At 39.8% G+C, this 26,052-nt stretch overlaps 1 protein-coding gene across 4 annotated transcripts in view; it reads right to left on the minus strand.

Moving 5' to 3' along the window:
• plekha1b (pleckstrin homology domain containing, family A (phosphoinositide binding specific) member 1b) overlaps positions 1 to 23,808 on the minus strand; it is an 85,359-nt gene extending 61,551 nt beyond the window's left edge. For all 4 annotated transcript variants that reach the window (XM_052102786.1, XM_052102787.1, XM_052102790.1 and 1 more), the window contains exon 1: positions 23,698 to 23,808. The gene's annotated coding sequence lies outside the window, so the exon portion shown is untranslated. The remainder of the gene's footprint in view (positions 1 to 23,697) is intronic.
• Positions 23,809 to 26,052: the final 2,244 nt, after the last annotated feature.

A 26,052-nucleotide genomic window follows, 5' to 3' on the forward strand; every position in this document is an offset into this window, starting at 1 on the left:
GGGCACGATGAAATATATTTGTGAGATGAAAGAGAGTGTGGAGCCAAACGAGACACATAAAACTAGCAATTCTACTGTTCAGTGCTCTTTATACAAAAAAATTATTAATTCTGGATTGTGCATGCGAGTTCACTTCAGAAGACTTGGAATAGAGCATACATGTCATATGGACTACTTTTCTTTTTGGAGCTTGACAGCCCCTGGAACCATTCACTTTCATTGTATGGAAAGAGCAGCATTGACATTCTGCTAAACATCTTATGTTCCACAGACGGTTGGGAATGACATGAGGATGAAAAAATGATGACAGAATTTTCATGTTTGGGTGAACTATCCCTTTACAGTTTTTTTTTTTTTACAATTATTTAAGTGCTTTTCTCAATAGTTAGAAAACTTTTCAGTCTCAAGTTCAGTGAGGACTGACAACAAGCACATTAAACCAAAGCAGAAAATGAACGTCTATGGCAAGCGCTTCTGGACATCTTTTTTCCAAATAAAAGCCCGTCACTGAATGAACTAATTTTGAAAAAATACGAAGAATAAAATTAATAGTGTAAAAATAATAAGAAGAATTTATATATCTGTTACATAGATAATGTTAAAACTGTACATATTATACACAATCTATATGCAGTATAAAGTTGAGAAGAGACGTTTGCATTGTTCTCAGCACAATTGTACAGAGTAGTTATCTGAGTTACTGTAGACTTTATCAGTTCAAACAGTCTGACCATTCTCTGTTGACCTCTCTCATCAACAAGACATTTCTGTTCACAGAACTGACGCTCACAGGATGACTTTTGTTTTTGGCTTCATTCTGATTAAATTCTAGAGACTGTTGTGTGTGAAAATCCCACAAATACTCAAACCAGCCCATCTGACACCAACAATCATGCTACGGTCCAAATCACTGAGATCATATTTCCCCATTCTGATGGTTGATGTGAACATTAACTGAAGCTCCTGACCCGTATCTGCATGATTTTATGCACTGCACTGCTGTCACATGATTGGCTGATTAGATAATCACATGGATGATTGCTGGTGTCAGTCTGGTTTGAGTATTTCTTTCACTGCTGATTTTAACACACAAATAATCTCTAGAATTTACTCCAAATGGTGTTAAAAACCTTATTCCGGACTTATTCCGCCATATTGTGTTTGACAGATGACGTAAACCGAAGTGCATTATTGGCGTTGGCGCGATTTGAGATATTGTGGTTTCAAGTTCGTTCGCACTGTAAATCTAAATTCTATGATCAGACACGTCTCAAAGAGCACAGATGACAGCAAATTAGGGATGTTAACATCAGCGGCCGTGCGTGGCACTGAACGAGCAATCATAGTAGTTCAGGGGACGAGAAAATGTGGCTCTTTGTTAAAAAACACATGATTGTTTAATACTTTCTACAGATATTTTTCCGACAGAAAGTGTGGGTTCAATTGCAAAGCTTGAAGTCAATGACACTGTTTCGGTTTCCTTTCTCCCGAACTGTACAGCCTACTCCTGGTGAACAAGGTTTGAAATGAACACCCGCCAAATGCAGATTTTTCATGTCGAGTATTTTGTTGATGTACCAGCCACTGTGGAAGGAGACCTGAAAGATTCTTGGAGAGCTATATTACAAGAAATTAGACACAAAGTCATGCGTTTGATGAAACTTGATTATATTTTGAACAGACAAAAGAAAAGCCACCAATGCGCATCTGATTTGATGTGGGCACAGTGAGCTCTGAGTGCAATGAAAGCTTCTGGGACTCATTTCCCAATAATTATTGATCTTAGCTGTTTAGAGCATTTTCTATGAGTGATTTTAAGAATGTTCGTTATTTTTAATGTGCAACCAGGGTGTGATATAGCACCCATAAAACACGACGAGACTCAATCCAGTTTGCGGGCTCCTCTCCAAATGCATTTCATGCACAAGTCATTTTGCTCATCTACCTGCAAAAGTTGTCTCGGAGTGACACATGACAAAAATGCTGACGTGTTTGAAGAAACACACTTTATTATATTTTTAAGAACAGACAAAAGAAAAGCCGTCAATGCTCGTGTCTGAGTCACTGTTCAGAGGCGTGCAGTGGGACCCTGTCTCGTGAAACAAGCGCATGTAAAGAGTTATCACTCCTTTTTCTGTTTCATTCAACTGAAAACTGTTTGCAAGAATAATGTCATCTATGAGAACGCTGCACATGATCTCCGATCATCTCGTGAGGTACTGCAAGTTTAGTTCGCTCTTACACATTGTGAACGCAACTCATAGGTTCAGTAATATATACAGGTATAACTGTATTAAATAAACAAAGACAAAAGTGATTCAATCATAATACAAGTTTGCCTTGAACCTAAAATTGAGTTCTATTTTTTTTTTTTTTTTTAGGCAGAATAAATATGATCAAAACGGAATACAAACACATTCAAGAAGAACACAAGCATTTTTTGGGAACACAAGATTTTTTTAGGCTTATTTATTATGATGATTATTCTAATTATATTTACATTTATAATTGTCTTTAGTTCTTAAGTTGTAGGCTAGTAATTTTCACCTGTTGTTGCATACTGATGCTTGCGTGGTGGCAAATGGAGCCGGTAAATGTTTGGATTTACATATTTTTTTATTACTTCGTTATTTGTATTGCTTTTTCGTTTAGTTTAAAGTGCAATTTGAATTTAGAAATGTCTTTTATTCAAGTTGTTTCAATAAATGTATTTCATTTTAAAGCAAAATCAATAAAGCAAAAATATTCACCGACCTTGGGATTGACCATATAATCGGATATTGATATTTTAAATGCAATTATTAAAAAAAAGTTTGACATATCACCCAGCCCAAAAGAGGAGTAACATTTTTCATGAAGTAACTTGAAGTCATTTTATGGAGACCCGCACAAATGTGTCCTCAATTCCATATTGCAACATGTTACCTATAAATATTTGCATATTTGTTTGTTTTTGAGTCATCTATGGGCAATATAAACATTGCATTTTATTGAAAAACTTATTAAAATGGTAAATGATTTGTTTGTGTTCTGGCCCTTTCGAAAAATGCATTGACCAAAAATGAAAAAATTGGCTCCTAAGTGAAAAAAGGTTCCCGCCCCCTGTTATAGTTCAAAAGCGCAAACAGTGGAAGTTATCGAATTATGCAAGATACAAAAAAACTGCAAAGTCATGTTTATCATGACCGCAATTAGACTTTTGAAGCTGAAATAATGAGTGGATTATACATGCTCTTTCAATCAGCAAGAGAGGAACAACAGTTATTATGTCATCTTTCTTGGCAAGGAGGATGGATCATATGCGTCACGGTACAGGAGAGAAGACTACTAACGTTACATTAGGTAAGACACAAAGGTTTATTTTCACAACTTGTGAACAGCAATCGGGGACAAATACACCACAGCTGAGGCAATTACAGAATACAGGGGAAAATAATATCACTAATGGGCAATAATGACTAAACATAATTAATTTTTTTGTCATTAACCTTATTTATAACTTCCCCTTATGTGGCCACGCTACATAGGTCCCATAAAATCCATCCCCAAGGTGTGACCCGGTTCTGTCACTTGTGTATGCTGTAGGAAGCCGCTGGGTTTTGTATTGTCGTGTTTATATTTTTGACAGGTATCGCATCCTTTGACATACTGCCAGACATCCTTACGGACAGTGGGCCACCAAGCCACCTCCAAGAGCCTCAGCAGTGTTTTTAGTTGTCCCAGATGTCCTCCCAGTGGGTTATCATGAAAGTAATGTAAGAATCCAGGAATTAATGCCTGAGGAACAACCAATTGGAATTTATTTCCGTTGTTCTTGACAGGAACCCGGCGATATAACACCCTCATGACCTCAAAAGTAATCTGGTTATCTTGAACCTTTCTGGTTTTTTGGGCCAGTTGGAGGAGAGACACCGTATTGTCATGACTTTGTGCTTGAGAGATTTCCTCTAACGTGTGGGGTATGTCTGAGGCACATTTTGATGTTACTATGGCCATACAGGACACACTTTCACTTTCTTGAGTTTCACAGACTCGTGACAAGGCATCTGGTCCCAGGTTCAGACATCCTCTTCTGTGATGTACTTGGAAGATGAATTGCTGCAGCCTAAGAGTCCACCGGGTCAGCCGAGAGGAGGTTTTAGGGCTGTTGAAGGCCCAAGTTAAGGCAGCATGGTCGCTGTAAATGTCAAACTGTCTTACTTCAAGGTAATGTCTCCATTTTTCCACCGCCAGACACTCTTTTTCAGCCGTTGAATAATTCACCTCAGGTCCACGCAATGTTCGTGATGCATAAGCTATTACCCGTTCCCCCTCAGGAGTTTGCTGGGTAATAATGGCTCCTAAACCCACATCACTGGCATCTGTATGTACCTGGAAAGGTTGATTGAGGTCAGGCTGCATCAATACAGGTGGGTCTTGTAACAGTTGTTTGATGTTCTCAAGGCTGGTTTGGCACTCAGGCGTCCAATCCCACTTAACTCCTTTCTTTTTCAGGTTATTTAACGGAGCTGTGATGTCGGCAAAATGGGGAATGAACTTGTGGTACCACCCGGCTAATCCCAAGAAGTGTTGGAGGGCTTTAATGTCTTTGGGAAGCGGATAGTCAGCAACCGCTCAGGTCTTTTCAGGATCGACCTCCACTCCTTTCACTGAGATGATGTGGCCAAGGAACTTTAACTGTTTTTTAAAGAAGTGACACTTCTTCATGTTCAGGGTAAGCAATGCTTGGTTTAGTCTTTGCAGAATGGTGTTCAGATGTTGTACATGTTCTGGTAAAGACCGTGAATAGATTATGATGTCATCAATGTAAACAAAACAAAACTTCCCTCTCAATTCTGCTAAGACCTTCTCCATCAGCCTCTGGAAGGTGGCAGCGGCATTCCGTAATCCATATGGCATGGAGCGGAATTGGAATAGTCCTTGGGAGGTGATGAAGGCTGTTTTGTCTTTACTACTTTCCTCCATTTCTACCTGCCAGTATCCTGACTGCAAATCCAATGGACTGAACCAGGAGGCGCCTTCCATGGATTCCAAGATGTCGTGGATTATTGGCATCGGATAAGAGTCAGGTATGGTCTTACTATTAAGCCTCCTATAGTCCACACAGAACCTGTAGGAACCATCAGGTTTGGGGACCAGGACTACAGGTGATGACCAAGGAGAGAAAGAAGGCTCGATGATATGGTCTCGTAGCATTTGTTCTACTTGCTCATCGATAATCTTTTTCTTGAACGGTGAGACCCTATAAGCTCTGGATCTCAAGGGCATTTCGTCAGAAGGTATAATTTTGTGCTGTTCCACAGATGTTTTTCCAAGGACTTGAGAGGTGGTACGAGGCCAATTTTCCATCAGCTTCTTTAATTCCTCCTGATTGTCGGAGTCCCAGTTGGGAACAACTTGTGTGTGTAAGTCATATATGGGTGGATTCCAGGTTGGAGGTAAGGCATAATAGAGACTCACAGCAGCAGCATTCGTGCCTATGCTTTCACCCATCAGACGTGAAGACAGCACCGGATTTATAAGTGCAGTTAGGAATGGATGATAAATATATCCTTTGCCTATTTTCAGTCCATATCTCCATTGTCCTACATCCACTATGGCTTCAGCGGCTCTCAGGAAGTCCAGACCAGCTATAAGGGGAAAGGCCAGGTGAGCATCCTTCATTATATAGGTATCCAACCTGCATACCTTGTCATGCCACTCATAGCAGACTGTTTTCTTGTTAATCGCCTGGTGCATTCTTCCATCAGCCATAATGAACCGTTGAAGAGGGCCTGGAGGGTCAGGTTTCGTTTCCCCTCCTAATTGTCTCCACAGGCTTTCCTGAATAAGGGTTTATGTGCTCCCTGTATCCAGCACCGCCTTCACCTCTTGTCCTTTTATGGTTATTGGCACTACTAGAAGGGATGTCATAGGGTGGGGTTGTGCCATGGACAATCCTGCTATACCTTTGGAGGTATTTCGTTAAGTTGGTTTTTTATTCACCTTGTCTTTACCATTCAAATTTCCCACTTTCTGCCAGTAATCTTTTGCCCCCATCCAGTCCTTCTCCACCATAGATCCCACCTTCACCAGCTGTTCCACTGATTTCACCGTCCCTCTCAGACAGCCCGCAACCCTTGGATTGATGTTGTACAGAAGTCTGCTCACCATCTCATCTTCTGTGATATTAGGCTTCCATTTGAGGCACAGAGCTCGGTAGTCACAGGCGAAATCTCTCAATCGCTGACGTGGTTGCTGCACCAGGGACCTCAACTTGTCTTCCACTTCAGTGAGGTAATCCTCTGGGAAAAAAAGCAGACATAAAAGCATTTTTGAAAGATTGCCAATCATTTACCTTGTTCTTTTCAGCCTTCCGCCAGCTCTGAGCGGGTCCTTTGAGCACTGTACTCAGTGTGCCAACGAGTTCCATACTAGGAAGGGGTCTAATGGCCAGATAATTGTCGACCTGTTCGACGAAATGGAGTACGTCTGATGTCTCGCTAGATTCACCGAAGGAAGGAAATTCCAGACGGATAGGGGGTTTCCCACAGAAAGACGACATACTGGGCATACATGAAGGGTGAGCCATGTTCGGTAGTTGAGCTCCAGCAGTGACATCATAGGTAGTGTTGCCTCTGTTTACAGGGGGAACTTTAAGTCTTGTTGCTGGTACGGGAGTTTTCAAGTCATTGACTTTAGATAGGGAAGAGGCAGGGTGAAATGTCTGTATTTGAGAACGAGATGGGGTACTGGTGAATCTTAACTTTTTCATCTGAGTTTCCCATCTTGCATCTCTCCGCAGGAAACAGTCAACCACCGCTCTCTCCAACTTCTCTATAGACCTCTGGAAATGATCTTCTACATCTGCTAAGCCAGCGTCCACTGCCTCCCGGAAACTGGTTTCTCTATTAAGGGAACTATCTATAGACTGTTTTAACTCCTGTTCATTATGTTGCATTTTAGCACTAAGAGCCAATAAATCCACCTTAAGTTTATCAATCTCTGTTTGCATTGTTTGTACCACATTTATATTCACTACATCTCTTTCATCATAATCATCATCAGAAATATACATTGAACTCAGCATAGATGTTATTTCACCTGCCGGATTACGTCTGGTAACAAATGGGCCTGCAGTGAAATCAGCCGCCTGAGTTTCATCAGAGCTACACCTTAACTCATTTACATTAGTCTCAATTTCATCAGTATTTAGATTAATTACTCCTCCATTTACATGTGTCTCTTCCTCCATATTTATGGACACAAAAAAAACACTATAACAAAAAGAAACAGAACGTAGTCCCCGTACGGGCCACCACTATGTAACACTCCACAAAATATTAAAGTAGAGTATAACAAAATACAATGGGAACCAACGTCCCGTTACTATTAGACTATGGAGTAGAAAAAAAATATACTCAACACTGACGAATAAACAATCAACCCAAGTGTATTTACAAACCAAAATAATATTTACAATAATACCAGACAAGGTGTGTGTGTGTGTGTGTAAAAGTGGACTCCAGCGTGCACAGAGTTAATGACAGCGTTCAGATCAGCCTCACCGGGAATTTGTGTAGTCCGTGAGCATGATCCAGAGAAGATGACTGGCTTATGTCCTCAGATAAAAGTAATCCAGGCAGCGAGCCCAACGAATTTACTCCACAAGGAACGGCGACCTCGCGCTTCCAGGTCAGTCAGCAATAGTAATCCAATGTATGAATGAAAGGTTTTGTCACTGAGCGTACCCCCGAAAACCGGCATACCGGTTCCTTAAATAGAAAGTAACAGTCTCTTCCTGTTAACGTGGCAAGACATCACGTGATGCGAAACCACGAGAAGTTCTCGCGTGAACAGCAATCGGGGACAAATACACCACAGCTGAGGCAATTACAAATTACAGGGGAAAATAATATCACTAATGGGCAATAATGACTAAACATAATTACTTTTTTGTCATTAACCTTATTTATAACTTCTCCTTATGTGGCCACGCTACAATATGTCACTGAGCATTTCTTATCATGAAGAGAATTGGCAATATGCTATTTTTTTTAATACGAGAGAGTTTGTTATTTTTGTGAGTTAAAGATGGATTGAAGTGAACAGAAAGGTGAGAGAGGAAGTCTTCGCCCCATTATTCACTGCAACAAAATATGTTTATGATTTGTTTTTGTTTTGGCTTATTTTCCAATATAAATATCTAAAACTCATTTAAAACATTTACTTTAGGAACTATATTGCAGAAGAAACAATTGTTATCTGAGAATGTTGAATATAATATAAAAAATACAGATATTTTAAAATATCTAAAAATCCTTTAATAAAGATGCATTCACCTGAGAATCACAAGATATTTAGACTTGCTTTTAGAGAATAGATCATGAATATAACTATATTTTGTCTATACTGCACTTGCAGAAGTATAACTAAGTGAAAAAATTCACTTACACAAAATACACTTATATTTAAGATACATTCTCTTAAAGTCTAAATATCTTTGTGGCAGGGCGGAGGGCGGGGTGCGGTCGTGATCATACACACCCGGTCCCGTATTAGGCTAATCAAGCCTCCCGAGAGGGATAAAGGTCTACTGCAGAGGATCGTGCGGGAGACAGAGATAGTTTACAGACATGTCCGTCATGTGTCTGTTTGTCTTTTGTTTAAGTTTTATATTAAACTATTATTTATATTGACAAGCCGGTTCTCGCCTCCTCCTTTCCATTGATCCCTTTACAATCTTATATGTTGCTTTTTACAAGTAAATGTATCTTGTTTCAAGGATTTTTAGACATTTTTAAATGGAAAACAAGACAAAAACACTTGATAACAATAGGATTTTTTATAGTGAATTTCTTTACTGAATTAAACTTTCAGTAAATTTCAGTTTGAATAAAAATTCAGTGAATTTTATTTAGTGTTATTTTTAAAAGATGATTTTTTTTTCTCCTTTTTTTGTTACGAAGCACGTTAAATAAAAAAAAATTAAGCCGGAGCACAAGCTGAATAATCGGTTAAGAGCTAATGATTAACCGTTGCAATAATCGCCAAATAGTCAAATAATCGTACTAATAAACGTTAGATTAATCGATTATCAAAATAATCGTTAGTTGCAGCCCTAATGCAAAGCCACTTGAAGACTTGCGATAGCTCTGTTATTATAGTCTATTTTTAGCCTTCACACAGTGCACAATATCTGAGCGCTACTCACGAACAACATCTCAGAAGTAGATGTTCAATATCGATACTAAGGCTTTTAGACTGATCGGGTATCAGTCCAACGAGCCCGATCCAAATCAGATACTGTGTGTTAGTCATGTTCGTTACTATCAAGCTCCACAAATGACGTAAAAGAATCATAAAAACACAATTAAAATAGTTCATACGATTCGTGCATTTTATTCAAAGCCACTCGAAGACGTTCGATAACTCTGTGAATCACAAAAGACTGTTTAATAAGTAAATATATTTACTGCACGCACAGCTCCAGCTCGTCATTGAATGATGATGCTCTGTTTACACACACACACACACACACACACACACACACACACACACACACACACACACACACACACACTAGCTGCTATTTTTAGCCTTCACGCAATATTTGAGACATCTCAGAAGTAGATGTTCACTTCTAATATACATTTAGAACGGCACCGGATGTTCACTTTACCAGAATTTCAATAAGAAGCTGAATTAAACTACTGTGAACTTTCCTACAAACAGACACATACAGGACTTCCTGTAGAGTTCAGAATGTCAAAACAAAAGCGTGAGGGTTTAAAAGTTATAGGTGCATGATTGAGATATATTATTATTATTATTATTTGTTTACAAGTTAAATGGGCTCCAAAATTAACTGTGAATGAAAAGTGAGCTGATATCTTACAACTAAATGAACAAAAAGAGATCTGAATCCTCTAAAGTCCAGATACAAGTTGAAAAAATTCAATAATAAAAACGGTTTCTTTTCTACTGATGACTTATACTGGAATTACTGTTCATTTAGCTGCTGCATTATTCAGTATACTATTTAATAATAAAGTGTTTCTTAATAATCTATACATTTATATTGAAATAATGTGTAGTTAGAGGTTTGTGTTTCTTTACATATTACAGAGTACTCCCAATTAGTTCCACACAATAATGTAAAGATGTTCAAACTGATTATACAAAAAAACATCGACACTGCTATCGGATCGGGATCGGCAGAGTATTGGTGCATCCCTATTACAAACAAGTGCTCCACCCGGCCCTTTCCTGGTTCTTTTGGTTGCCCAGAAAATAACTGCTGCCTTTGGGCACTTCGCTCAAATTTAGCTGAAACTGACCAAAAAGTGCTGTTTTTGGGGTTGCAACACCCCGTTTTCCACAGATTATTGGAGATTAGTGTTCTTTAAATTTCCACCAGATCGTTGCATTAGGAAAAACACAGGATTTTATATAAATGATAATAATTCACGGGTCACCATCACTGTTGTTGCGTCAGTTCTATTAGACACAATTGACCCGCAACAGCTGTTGGTGGATATTAAATTATTATGAAGAAGTCACGCAAACTCTGATTGCAAATGTCTGTTTTTCATTTCCAAAGTGCTGTGACAGATATAAGGTCAAATATGATCTAAATATTATCTGATCAAGACCCTCATATACGATATAACAGGAGGAACCGTCTCCACCATAGCAGTACACGGACTACGGTTTGTGAAAGAATAAATGAATAAAAATAATGTTATACTGTGAAAATGATGTTTGCATTTATTTTAAATGCAGTAAATAATATTGTTCAATCGAAACGGCTGTTATTAAGTATTGATATGGAATAGGATCATACTGAAGTAAAAATATTATTATTGATTTTATGTGGGTTAAAAATTTAAGCAGTAAAGACACATACAGCATTTTAGTGGTAGTTTTTATTTTTAAATATCACATTTCTTAGGCTTTATCAGTGTGTTAAACATGTGAGGATGTGTATGTCTGACATGATCATACAGGCTCATTGAAACAAGTGTAAACTTGTTTTGCTAATAGTTCAGAAAATAACCCACATACTTTCTTCACTGTAAACCATAGATATTCCTTTATAATAACCTTTCATATCATTAAAACATTTTTTTATATTCTATTAAGCTTAAAAGATTATTTAAGCTGCAGCGCTGCCTAAATCCTCCATTGAAATCTGCTGCTCTTTAGAACCCGGGAACGGTTCCTGCGGTGTGACGTCAGAGTAAAACAAACTAACAGAGTAAACTTACTAATGCTCTGTCATCGTGATGTCAGAGTGTTCAGACTGTCAGTTCAGCACAACGATCACCAAAGGAAGAGGGAAATCTGTCCACAAGTTGTAATGCAAGTAGGAAAGCTGTAATATCTGCTTGTTTAGGGTGACAACACGTCCTTACCCCCAAAAGCGACTTTAAAAAAGTCAGACCTGGATTTCTAAATCGCCTTAAATGCCGATTCTGATATCAGAAATCTCAGCATCGGCCGATCCCGATCCGACAGCAGTTATTTTCTGGGCAACCAAAAGAACCAGGAAAGGGCCGGGTGGAGCACTTGTTTGTAATAGGGATGCACCAATACTCTGCCGATCCCGATCCGATAGCAGTGTCGATGTTTTTTTGTATAATCAGTTTGAATATCTTTACATTATTGTGTGGAACTAATTGGGAGTACTCTGTAATATGTAAAGAAACACAAACCTCTAACTACACATTATTTCAATATAAATGTATAGATTATTAAGAAACGCTTTATTATTAAATAGTATACTGAATAATGCAGCAGCTAAATGAACAGTAATTCCAGTATAAGTCATCAGTAGAAAAGAAACCGTTTTTATTATTGAATTTTTTCAACTTGTATCTGGACTTTAGAGGATTCAGATCTCTTTTTGTTCATTTAGTTGTAAGATATCAGCTCACTTTTCATTCACAGTTAATTTTGGAGCCCATTTAACTTGTAAACAAATAATAATAATAATAATATATCTCAATCATGCACCTATAACTTTTAAACCCTCACGCTTTTGTTTTGACATTCTGAACTCTACAGGAAGTCCTGTATGTGTCTGTTTGTAGGAAAGTTCACAGTAGTTTAATTCGCTTCTTATTGAAATTCTGGTAAAGTGAACATCCGGTGCCGTTCTAAATGTATATTAGAAGTGAACATCTACTTCTGAGATGTCTCAAATATTGCGTGAAGGCTAAAAATAGCAGCTAGTGTGTGTGTGTGTGTGTGTGTGTGTGTGTGTGTGTGTGTGTGTGTGTAAACAGAGCATCATCATTCAATGACGAGCTGGAGCTGTGCGTGCAGTAAATATATTTACTTATTAAACAGTCTTTTGTGATTCACAGAGTTATCGAACGTCTTCGAGTGGCTTTGAATAAAATGCACAAATCATATGAACTATTTTAATGGTTCTTTTATGTCATTTGTGGAGCTTGATAGTAACGAACATGACTAACACACAGTATCGGATCTGGATCGGGCTAAAAGCCTTAGTATCGGAGCCGATACCAATCCAGGTATAAGATTGGTGCATCCCTAATTTCAAGTGGGGAACTCTGGCACTACAGGAGTCTCATGATCTACAGTTTGCAGATCATCATGTTGTTGTAATACTGATCCAAGAAAATACCAATAGCTGTTAACCATATCAAAAGATTTTATGGAATAAAGGCTCCAGTCACTGAGATCTCTGAGATCTTCTGAAACATGGAGGAGACACATGTGAGATTAATGTTGTCTTTCTCTCACTTCAGCAAATGTCTCCATTTGATCTCATTGCTGTGTAGGAAAAACAACTGACCTATTAAAACCTTTTATTTGTGACATTTCTGTCCGATAGTTAAGCCTTGAGTTTATTTGTGCGTTTGGAGAACTTGCAACAATAATCAGTACTGATGAAGTTGAGATGCATATCTTTTGAAGACAGAGGGAAGTGTCACTTTCTTAACACTGTCTGTTTCTGTGTTCAAGTCACAGATCTGTAGAGAGGAAGACGAGCGGCATGATGAGAGTGCTGGTCTCATTGCAGCTTTACGAGTTAGTCCTGATTATGGGACTGTTTAATTGTTTAGGTGTGTGATTAATATATCATTTACAATACATGCTTACTTTAAGGGTCATCAGAGATCTTGATGAGTACAGATGTGTGTTGCTATGGCAGAATGAGAGACAGAGACGGGGCGAGCTCCCCTTTAATGTGGATTTAGCAACTAGGTTTTTTGTTCTTTCATTTGTCAGGTTTTTTCTAATACATGTGACCTGTCTGCAGTCAGTCACCTGCAGAGCTTCAGAGCTGCAATACTGACGCAGGAAAAGTGCATCACCTTATTAAGTGGTTTGGTTAAGCGTGGGGTGACTTCCTGTCTTAATGTTTGTGAAACTTCACAACTTTTGATGGGAAGACAGAATGACACTCTTTGTACATGTTCACACTATCACACCTGTATCTGTCCATGTCATTACTGCTACATGTGTTTGCCATTCAAAATGGCTCACCAAAACTCTATTCAATATCTCATTTGTACCAGACCATTTTAAAAACTTGGTTATGTGTTTTTCTCAATACGGACTACATATTATTATTTTTATTAACACGGTTGCTTTTGCAACATTCAGCTTAATTTCTCAAAACACTCTCCCAAAATCAGAGCATTCTACTAAAACATGGCAAACATTCTCACCAAGTAAACACTGTTTGTCAATTCATAACACATTGACCTTAAGAACACTATATTTCACATTTACATTTATGCATTTGGCAGATGCTTTTATCCAAAGCGACTCACAGTGCCCTTATTACAGCTACAATCCCCCCGGAGCAACCTGGAGTTAAGTGTCTTACTCAAGAACACAATGGTGGTGGCTGTGGGGATTGAACCAGCAACCTTCTGATTACCAGTTATGTGCTTTAGCCCACTACACCACCACCACTCCCTTAGTCATATCTCTTTTAGGCTGAATGGTGATACACGATATATATCTTGGTATTTTCTACAAAGTGGACTAAAGTTCAGTTGTAAGTCAAAGTCACATATGAGATGTTCAATGAAGCTTCCAACGCACTTTGTTTGGGGGCAGAAGACTTTTCGGGCTGCTAAGGCTTCGCGGCCAGGGTTTCAGCAGCAGCACGAAGTTTAACACACTCTTCGTACTGCAGTTTATGTTTGCTACCTAAAAAAAATCCCACTATGCACTGTAAAAACTAGGGAGCATCGTTGCTCACCATGTTCCCTTACCGGAAACATCCTCGTGTCTTCTGAAGTCTCAAGTCGTTAGTAGGGCTGCAACTAAAGATTATTTTCATAATCGATTAAGCTAACGATTATTAGTACGATTATTCGACTATTCAGCGATTATTGCAACGGTTAATTGTAGCTCTTAACCGATTATTCTTCTTGTGTCCCAACTTAAAAGGTTGTATTAAACATGCTTAATAACAATAAAGAGGGAAAACCTTGTCTAAAAGCCCGTACTTAAAAAGGGGCACAAGTTTGTTTGTGCAACGGGCAGTTCAACAGAATGTAATTAGGCGGCTGTGTTGATTATAGTCGGTAGCCCACCCATTATAAGGGCTTGTGCTCACCCACTTAAAATGTAAGAAGCACTCCATTCAGAGAGGATTTGTGTAGTAGGGCTGGGACGATTCATCGACGTCATCGATTACAGAAATATACTGATTTGCATAACATGCGTTGGTGCGTTGCAATGGAATAATTAAAATGGCATCACACGGTTTAAGCATGGATTCCCCAAAGAACAAACTGCAGCTAAAAAAAACTTGCCCATGGTGTTCTAAAGCATGGGAGTATTTTAGCCGGAGACACAACCATGTGGTGCTGTGTAAGATATGCAAATTGGAAATGGCTTATCACAGCCGTACAACCGCCTTAATCGAACACTTGAAGCGGAAACTTCCCGGATCGCTTGTCAAGTCCTCTTTACTTTCTGTCCCCACCAAACATGATATAGTATTACAACACGCGTTTCTGTTAGTAGTAGTCACTTCAAATAGATTTTCTAAATGTTTCCTCATCGCCCCCATGTTAAAAGTCATTTCTGCACCGCTGCTAACGTAACTTTACACCATGCGTCATCTCATTTTGTTATTTGCCCATTTTATATTTTCTGTTTACTTTAACGGCCATGTATGAGTGAGAAAATCACTCGCATATGCGAGTAAATTTCGCATTATGCGACCAAAAACGTCTGTTATTAGCCACTGGCAAGTCAATTTTAACATTTCACTCGCCAGTGACCACAGAGGAAAAAGCATTTGTGTCTCATTCACTTGAACTCCAAACATCTCAGGGAACCGCACCGCTGACATCACAAGAGCAGCTCTCTTGAGAGTGTGTGAAGATGAACCACTTCTCAAGCGCTCTGATGAGCACACCGTCTACAGAAGCGTGCGCAAAACTCCCACGAAAATATAAACGGATTCATTTTGTGAATGCAAAGCGCTCCACTTTCACTTTACGGCCATGTAATGTCAAATGTCCATGGTCATTGTGGGTTTATTCAGCAGTGAGAGAGAGGAGATGCTCTATTTCTGTGGACATGATCAAATGCAAGAAACACAATCTCAAAATCTTCTTTCATGAGAAATAAGGGCTTGTCAGTTAATCAAAGAGCCTTAAAATAATGTGTGAAAGTGAAGACTTTAAGGCAGAAATATTTTACTATAATATAATATAATATAATAGCTATACAGGTTGGCTGGGTTACAAAAGAAGCAAAAGAAAACAAAACATTGAAAGTGCAATTGATCAAATGTAAATCGGACAAATAAGAGAGATATATTTTAGTTATTTAGACATATTTTGATCATTAAAATATTATTTTTATGTCTGTCATTCATAAGTTTTTGAAGCCTGAAAAGGAAATCATATACCCTTATTTTATTATATGACCCAAGATAAATGTGTATAAATAACTTGAAGCACACATAGTGAGTTTGTATGATAAATAATCATCATATTCGTGAAACACCTAAAAAAGACAATTAATCATAATAGTCCTAAAACAGTAATCATAGTCAAAATCACAATTATTTGTTTGACAATTAATTGTCAGCCAAATTTCACAATCGTGACCCCTAATTTTCATTATTAGGTTCTTACCTTGTGAATTGTTTTGTTACAAATGTTTCTTTTACTAAGAGCTGATTAAGAATGCACAAGTTTTAGTTATTCCTGTTAGAAAAACATTTAAGTGTTCCTCAAATTGCACTCATTTTACTGTAAGATAATTTTATGTTGGACTGCTAAACTCGAGGTTGCACAATGTTTTGATATTATTGAGGCTAATATTATAATATATGCGATTGCGATATAATAAACAAATGGTCAAATAGTCAACTTGCTTGGTTATCAAAGAAAATGCACAAATAGATTACGATAATGCTGAAATGTGTATTTCTCAACTCAAACATACAAACTAGCAACAACAACAACTATAAATGCAGTATTTTCAAATTAAAATAATATTTTTACAAAATGAAATATCTTTGCATTACTCCAAACTTGTTATTTTCTCAGTATTACACCTAAATACAATACAAAAATAAATAAGAACATACAAATTTTCATGAAAATAAGATTGTCCAAACAAACAGGAACATTTAATCAGGATGTAACATGTACTTTCTATAAACTCTTTTGAAAAGGAAACTGGATATAAAAGTGTGGTTCACTCAAACTGTTGTTGTTGTGGGTTTTTTTTTTTTAAATGACCAACTGGTATTTCCAAATCTGATCATTTTCTGAAATCCCACTTTGCTACCGGAGCATCATGTCTCTTTATATCTCTGTGAAGACTTGACTTATGACTCGCAAACACATCTGTAATTGTGCTTTGTTTTGTTTACTGGGCTTTTTAAATGTAGTTTTAGTCAATGAAAACTCTTGACATTTTAGTCATATTGATATTTTAGCCACTGAACACTGTAAACATTTTAGCCATAAGAATATTATTGATAAGCTTTTGTCAATCTTGTCTATCCAAGACCAATATATATATATATATATATATATATACACACACACACACACACACACACACACATTTTATTATTGGTGTCATTTCAGTGTTATTTTTCACATAAGATTGATCTTATCATGATGATCTCATGATGATGACGTTGCGAGCTGCAGACAGCGGGGGTGAGAGACAAGCGTCTCCGTGTTAGTGCGCATCACCCGGCAGAACTTTATATCTCTCCCGGTCTTGACTCCCGCTCAGATTGTGTCTTCCGCGACTGACTGAAGCGGCTCTGACCGCACCGAGAATGACAGTTTTGGAGTTTGCACGCTCCCGTATTAAATGAACTTTAAGGATGAAATTAAGATCTATCGCCAAGCTATGATCTGTGTTATTTTTTCTGGCCACCAGTTCGGTGTCGGTCTGCTCGGTGTCCATTTTCACCTGATTTCCCTGATGACCACACGTGCCACTCCCTAAACTGAGACTGACTGGTCATCTTTATTAGCGGTGTAGAAAATGGGCAAACAGCTCTCAGAGAGAATGGGCTGTCACATCCACACATGCACTTATTTATTTAATATAATCGCAGCATTTTGCCGTCATATAATCGTACCGGCTGACATCACAATTGCGATATGATTAATCGTGCAGCACTAGTGGCCATTCTCAGAATAGTCGACTTACTCTTTGCTGAATATTTCTCAAATCCACATCACTGACTGAGGATGAAGTCTCCACTCATGTTAATGCCCCCTGGTGTGACAACAAATCCGCCCTGAAAGTCAGACGGCCCGTGACATGCGTCACACTTAATGAGAAGTGAAGCCCACTCCATTGGAGGAGGCGCTGTGTCATGTTCATCAATTGTAGCAATCGGAGGCAGTTCTGGCGATTTATTTATGCCACTACTGTTGTGATATCCGAACGAATCAGCACGTGGTGATTCACAATGTTGGAATGAAAAGCTCTCAAAGCTAGAAAGACAGCCAGCAGTTCTAGGCAATTGATGTGCCATGCCCGTTTTGCACCTGCCCAGGTGCTGAAAGTCGGGCGCCCATTGCACATTTGTGTGGTCACCATTTTTCTTCTGAAAAATGTACCCACATAATACCCTGTTGGTTGAAGGTCGTGCTGTCCATGGTGCTAGAGCAGCCATACAGCAGCGAGACTCCGAGGCACCAGGCGCAATGTGTAACATGTCGATTGAGCCAGTACTGGAGAGGTCTCATTTGTAACAGACCTAACAGCATGATGGCGAATGCTGCCACCATAAATGAAAGTAAGCGTCCTTCAGATCTGTTTAAATAAACCAGTATTTAGGACGTATGTGCGATAAGATCTGTTTCTGATTTAACAATTTGAATGAGCACTTTGCGAGCACGCGATTAAAGCGTCTCAGATCTAGAATGGGCCAAGGCCCGCCGTCTTTCTTTGGAATGAGAAAATAATGGCTGATAACCCCATTGTGGGTTTCGCAGTCTGGGACAGTCTTGATCGTGTTTTTTGCAAGGAAGCTGTGAATCTCTGCACACATTACCAGCGCATCCTGTGGTCAGACCACAGACTGAAAAATGAAGCGCAGTGGCCGGCGTAAAAACTGAATCGTACATCCGTGCTCCATTGTTTTTTAGCAGGGCTTGCCACGCGTCCGCGCAGCGAGACAGCAGGCTTATTGATTCACTTGCTATAGACATTATGCTTGAGACAGAAGGTCTCTCCTCAGTGGTATTTCCCATGGAGGGCAGTCTAATATTTCTATCATCTCTGGAATCCAGAACTGATTAGGCCATTTAGGCACAATTAACAGAACTGATTCCATGTCCACTCGGACCGTCCACTCATTCTGCTGTTGACAGAATGAAGGAGGCATAGCGGGGGAAATGCGTACTTGCATTTCGCCGGCCATTTGTAATCCAGCGCGTCCACGGCCAGTTGGGTTTAGGACATGGAGTACCAAAGGAGACAGTGGACGTTCTCTGTGGAGATGAATAGGTCGACTTCTGCTTTGTTCAATATTTCCCAAATCCACATCACTGTCTGAGGATGAAGTATCCATTTACCTGGTAATGCTCCCTGGAGTGACAACTGATCCACCCCGAAATTCGGACGGCCCAGGTCATGTGTCGCAAGCAATGAGCGGAGATGTTGCCCGCTCCAATGGAGGAGGCGTTGTGTCATGCTCATTAATTGTGGTGATCGGAGTCCGCCCTGGCAATTTATTTATGCCACTACTATTGTGTTATCCGAACGAATCAGCATGTCAGCAGGCTTATTGATTCGCTTGCTATAGATCAGGGGTGACCAACCCTGCTCCTGGAGAGCTACCTTCCTGCAGAGTTTAGATCCAACCCTAATCAAACACACCTAAACCAGCTTATCAAGGTCTTTAGGATTACTTGAAAATGACAGGCAGGTGTGTTGGAGCTAAACTCTGCAGGAAGGTAGCTCTCCAGGAGCAGGGTTGGTCACCACTGCTATAGATGATAAAGTGCCGCTCATCACAGGGAAGGGGTTGAGTATGATGTGTGGGGCGCATGATACGTAAAGCGAAAATGGCCCTTTTTCTGAGAATGTGTGAACATCCCGTGTTTGTACAACAGGCATTTTTTTTTTGAGTTTGAGTAATACACACAGAAGCAACTTTTTGAACAATGTCCTTTTCCTGGTGACCAGTAATGGGGAAGAAGGGAGGAACCTTGAAACGAGCCAGTGTCGACACAGTGTGTGCCTTGAATCGAGACTTCTTAGGCTCTGGGACGTGAATAACAGCGAGCTCTGGGCTCCTCTTCACAGGGGTGGACATGTCAGTAACGTTTCTGTTGCAAGGCCAGTTTTATTCATAACCATGTATTCACGCTGAGACAGCAGGAGCTTTCACATGGGCTACAGCTTGCATGGCTTCACTGACGGCTCATTAGTAGCTTCCGGTTACGCTGAGGAAGCAAGAAATAGATTATTTGCAAGACGCTGGCCGGAATTAGATCGGGAGCATGCCAGGAAAGGGGAAGTGCTACTTCTCTTTGGTAGAAAGTGTTTACTTGCGGAACGACATCTTTAGAAAGACATGTATCATGAAACGGCTCCAGCTGGAGTGCTGTGGGAAGCAGGTAGTAGTCTCCACTGAAGCACCGCGTTGATAAACGACCAGCGTCTGAAGCAAAGAATTAATTGAGCATCTTTGATGGCATTGTGGAGAACGCTTCACCAGAACTCACAGAGGAGCAGAAAGCCTCTCTATGCTGGTGCTGAGCACAGGTGACGAGAGTTCCGTCCGCTGTAAATTTATCTTGACGGTGAGCAGAGAGGGTTCCAAGACAAAAATGAAGTTCGCAGTCTTAAAGGAAGACAATTCTGAAGAAATAATAACTGATTTTTTTTTTCATAACAAAAATGCCATATTTATTTTATATAGAAACCTGCATGATTTTACCTATGGTTACCATGAACAATTACAAATATCATTGTTAAAACTATGGATAGTATGGAAGAACTATGGTGCATTTTCATAATTATGGACCAAGCCATCAGTTTTCCTTCTGTGTAAAATCTGTACTTTTGTAAAGCTCTCTGATTGTAGGAAAATATAAGTTGTTTTGTTTGTCTTCAGTTTTATCAGAAGGAGCCTGATGAAAGGAATCTGTAAAGAAGAGCCAAGTTAGGCTGTGTCCACCAAAGCATTTTTTGCTGCTGAAAATGCCCAGCTGGGAGCGCTTCAGAGCGCTTTGGAGGCACAGCATTTTTGCAGCGGAGACGCTTTGGTTGCTATGATCCTGAAGTAATGTGTTGCAAGTACCTAATCTTGCAGATAGTTTGTGTTATCAACAAGTACTGAATGTAAAAATGTCGGCAAAATGAAGAGTACTTGCTCTGGCCCTTGCTCTGGATGAAGGAAAGGCTGAAGCATTATTTTTCATATTGATATTGTGGATAGTCATGTGATACAGACATGAATACTCCAAGACCAGCAAACTTCTCCTCCATTGTTGTTCTGTCATTGTACAAGTAGGATGTGATGGTTGGTCAGTGTGATATTTGTCCTGCCCCTCCTCCACTGTGATTGGAATGCTGGGTAAAAAGTGACAGTGACAAGCGCTGGTGCCACATTTTCAAAGTGCCCTTTGGGTGTCAAACACTGAAATTGAGTTTGACACCCCTGTTTTAATCTATTCTTTGAACAACATACGTTAATATGGGTCCGGTGTTGTGGACGCGTGCACAACAGCACTGCTGCTGAAATAAATCCTAGGTGAAACGCTGTACTTTTGTTTGGACATGCACTGATATAAATAAACAGTGGATATTCTGAATACGATTTTTACATGACACAGAATTCCGATTAATGCAGCATATACCAGCTGTATTATTCAGACTCGTAAACTCATAGACTTGTTTTCCAGAAGTAACCGAATACGTGGCTTAATCTGGTCATGACAATCAGTTTCCATGATGCATATTTAAGCATTATATGGCCACAATAATTTGCTCGTTCACATTAATATGCAATAATGACTCAAACTGTGTCTACAATCAAGTTATATCTCTCAATATGAACTTAAACATTTCTCATCAAATTCTTCAAGACCACATTATCTGAGCTATCCACATTAAAAATATATCTCTATACCCTTAATGTACGTCATCAATGGTCTCATTTCACAAACTAACATAAGGAAATAAAAACTGGTTTGACTACATTTACATGATACATGTTGTCAAAATCTGGACTGCAGTGGAAAGTCATTTCACCATAGTATCACCATGCTTTTTTGGAACTTTGTTCTTTTAAGCACTTAGTAGAAGCATGTAAATGAATCGAAATAGTGTAGTATTACCATCTGATACCATCACTGAGCAATGATGTCACTACTTATGTATTTTTGTAAGGGTTATTTTGCTTTAAGTGAAATACTGCAGACATCACAACACAGAATCATTATCACATAATGCACAATAAAAATGTAATTAAGAGGCTTCAATTAAATCATATATTCAAACTTTCCATGTTGTGATCGGTTAAGAGACACGTGAGCACATTGACATGCACAATCTTACACTGATTACACTTAATAAGCCAACAACATGTGTGGTCATGTAAATGCCTTAAACCGTGTTTTTTAATCAGAGTAAGGTGATAAACGGTTTAATCAAAAAACTATCGGCACATCCCACTACCCTGATTTCCCATTGTATATACTGCTTATCAAATTCACACAATGCCCGTTTATGCTTTGCTGTCAAAAGTGGAGAATAATGTGATCATTTAAAATCTCATGTAAATGCAAATTTCTTACGTTAACTTTTTTCTAAATGCGCCATTTTCTGATTTTGTGCATGTAAACGTGCACAATGGCATTAGTTCTTGCATCTCTTGCATGAGTTTTGAAAGCTACGCAGAGAGGATAACTGTGAATAATAACAGTGAATCTGTGAATAAAAACATATATTTTGGTGTGTTCCTCAAGCCAAGCTAACATATGATTTATGGCACAAGTGTTTAGAGCGATCAAGACATATGGACGACTTTTATATTATTTTTAGGCGCTTGAAACCTCTAGTCTCCTTTCAATTTCATTGTATGGAAAAGAGCAGCTTGGATATTCTGCTAAAAATCTACTTAAGTGTTCAATGGAAGAGAGAAAGAGAGAAATTTTGGGGAGATCTATTTTTTTAAACACTTCCAGTTTTTTGAGGAAACTTGTTAATACATTTGATATACTTGACATACTTGCTTGACAAGTCAGACACATCTTACTCTTGTAACTGAGTGTAATGTACAATGATCAAACAATGAGTAGAAGACATTTATTCTGCGTCATCCAAAAGATACAGTGAAGTGTTGCCAAAACTATTATAGCCCGTGTTACAAGTCTACATTTTATACTTGTATCATGTGAAAACAGATAAATTGCCAAATTTTCCTGAGGACAGTTTTCAGTCATTCTAAAGCAACTTTTTACATTTGAATTCAACATGGTTCCAGCTGACTAAAAGACAACAGTAACAACAGTAGGTCAAGACATTGACCTCTGAATGAACAACAGCAGTAAAAAACTGAAACAAGGAACAGCCTGAACGTGTTCAACCAAGCGTGTGGATCTCATTGTGCATGCAACACATGCATGATATAAACAAACACATGCATGAAATAAACAAACACATACATACATACATACATACATACATACATACATACACACATACATACATACACACATACATGCATGCATGCAGGTGATCATTCAGTACCATCTCAACGCACTGTGGTATTTCTAATGGATACGATCACTGTACCCTGGAAATACCACGGTTATTTATTTTTATTTTTTTTGTATGGGAACCTTTTCAAGAATTTTGGGCATCATGTGCGCTTTATAACGTTCTATGCATGCCAATGAGGTGCAAATATGCAGCCTGTAGTGCACTAGGTTTAGAGCCACAGTCATGACACACAGACGTAATGCATCAATCCCACATCTCCAGACACGACTAATCTACCATGTTCAAAGTGGTTTTAATATATTTCCAAGGATCGACGAGTGAATAATATTTAGCCAGCTGTCTAAAACCCCAAGCGACAGGTTTTGCAGTAAGTAAGCTAATGAAAAAACACCAATAATGTGTAACTAGGGATCCGAACACAACCAAAAACACAAATTCAACGCTTCGCATTCAAAAAAATATATCTCATTAGTATAAGCAGAGATAACTTACACTTTTCTAAGCAGCTGTGAAACTCCTTTACGACAGTGAGCAATCGTCAGCCCATCTCCACAAACTTCCGACAGTCTGCCTATCCCGCAACTGACGGGTGGAGAGCGGAATCACCACTCCTACTGTGGGCAAGGCTAAGCTCATGAATAGTTATTAGGTCATGCTGACGTTTTCAGTAAACTTTCCTAGAGCGTCCCACAGAGAGTGCGTGCTTATTAATATTAATGAGACGAGCCTTTGTCCTATTTGTATTCGATAATTCGTCAGCAGACCGACGCCCACATTCAAACTCCGGCGTTTCAACCAATCAGTTATAATGTCAAGGAATCTAAATGAATATTTTTGAGCCAATCCTTCTCCGTAGTAGGATTGGTAAACTCGAAGAGGAAGGCGGGAGATCGTTTCTGTACCAGATATTGTTCAAACGGTGAATGTTGAAGTATCTAAAATTCTTGAACTTGACTTGAACATTTTAAAGGTATTTCATTTAAAGGAGACCTATTATACCCCTTGTTGTAATATAAGACTCAGGTGTCCCCAGAATTTGTCTATGAAGTTTCATCTCAAAATACCCTACGGATCATTTGTTATATCATGTTATAAATACCTCTTTGTGGCCAACCCACCAGCCCGCTCCGTTCTCCCGATGGACAGTTTCCCCTGATCGACCCTAAATTGCGTCGGTCCACCAGGAAAATGCCCGGTATGCCAGATTACCAGTCCACTGCGTCTTCAGTGACACTGATAACGGGAATACATGAAGACTCTTTTGTTCACTTTTACAGCCAACAACAGATCACTTATGACGCTTACGAAGCTGAGATATTCTTCCTCTCACTGTATCTGCTCCAGCATGAGAAAAAACGGTGGACTGGGTGTAGATCACTCAGGGGAGGATATAGGTTGGAGTCCGTCACCAGTCGTGGGTGAGGCCTGCTCTATCGTGACGTCATTTTAGAGCAGAAATGAAAACTATTCATTTTGACACACTGTTTTTGATTAATAGAAATATAAGTAAGAGGAGTGGGTGGACTTTTAACATTGTAGGGTGGTTGTGTACACACACTTCCAACTCATGTAAAAGTTAATTTTGCATAATAGGTCCCCTTTAAAGTATATAAAGTATACACTATACAAGGTTAGCTAAATTTCCTCGTCTGTCGCTCACTCGATTTTGTTTGTTCGATATTGGAAGACAGAATTTGCATGTCCCTCCCCCAGACATACGGGTATGAAAGGAGGGAATCGTGCATCTGTTCATTCAGATTTCTTCTTTGGAGCCGAGCGGTTGTGCGATCAGCGAGCTGAGATCACGTCTGTTCCATTCACCTATGTAGAGAGTTGCTGTTTGATCTATGGCGCGTATCAGCAGCTTTCTCCTTCTAAATCGGAGAGTATCCGGAGAGTCTGACACGGAAGACTCAACTAGGCTGCCGCCTTCATGCTTGCCTGGGCCGCCGTGAGCGTGGGGTTGGACTGGAACCCTCCATCCTCCCCGCAGCCCTCATGGCTAGACGATTGGTTTCTCGGGTCCGGGCGCCGCTTACAGCCACGCCCTTTCGATGGCCACCCTTGTGGTCCAGGAATGTCACCTGTGGCTGAACCTGGTCAAGATGCAGGAGGTAGACAAAGCCTGCTTTCTCAACCCCCCCCCCCCCACCCGCCCTCCCAGTTCGGCCTATTTGGAGACACCGTGGACGACTTCGTCCAGCAGTTTTTGGTGATTAAGAAACAGATGGAGGCCATTTCCCACATGATGCCCCACCGCCGTTCCAGCGCGGGCCGTGCTCCATCTGCTCGCCGAGGGCGTCCCCGTGAGGCTTCCAAACGCCAGGCAGCTCCGCCTCAACCTGGGCCCAGCTCTCAGCCCCAGCATCGAGCGCCCACAGGAAGCTCTCTCGGACTTTCTCGAGGACCCAGAAGGCTCCCAAGCGTTCCTGAGATGGACGACCCAGGGAACGAGACGTTTGCTCCGGAGCTGGTAAACAGACCACTCTGTCCCCGGTGGAGGTCCAGGAGGAGAATAATTATTTACCCTTATTTCCTTTGCTTATACCCTTATTTCCTTTCCCACATTCTCATTAAAAGAGCTATTTCCTCATTCCCTGGGTCACCTGGCCCGCAAATGCCATTCTCACGGCAACCCGGTGCCACACTCCGGTAGTCCCTGGACCCCTTGTCTCCAGACCAACGACTGCTGTCCCCCGGCCGTCCGGTTCTGACGAGTCCAGAGGACGCCTACAATGTTGGAATGTGGTCTTTATAATCTTGTCTTTGACACATGATCTATTTAAGTGTAAGAAATATGATCTAGTGTTTCTTGAAGAAATGCACCTTTCTCCGCAGTAAGCTGAA

Source organism: Xyrauchen texanus, chromosome 33 (assembly GCF_025860055.1).
Source record: "Xyrauchen texanus isolate HMW12.3.18 chromosome 33, RBS_HiC_50CHRs, whole genome shotgun sequence".
Taxonomy (NCBI): Eukaryota; Metazoa; Chordata; class Actinopteri; order Cypriniformes; family Catostomidae; genus Xyrauchen; species Xyrauchen texanus.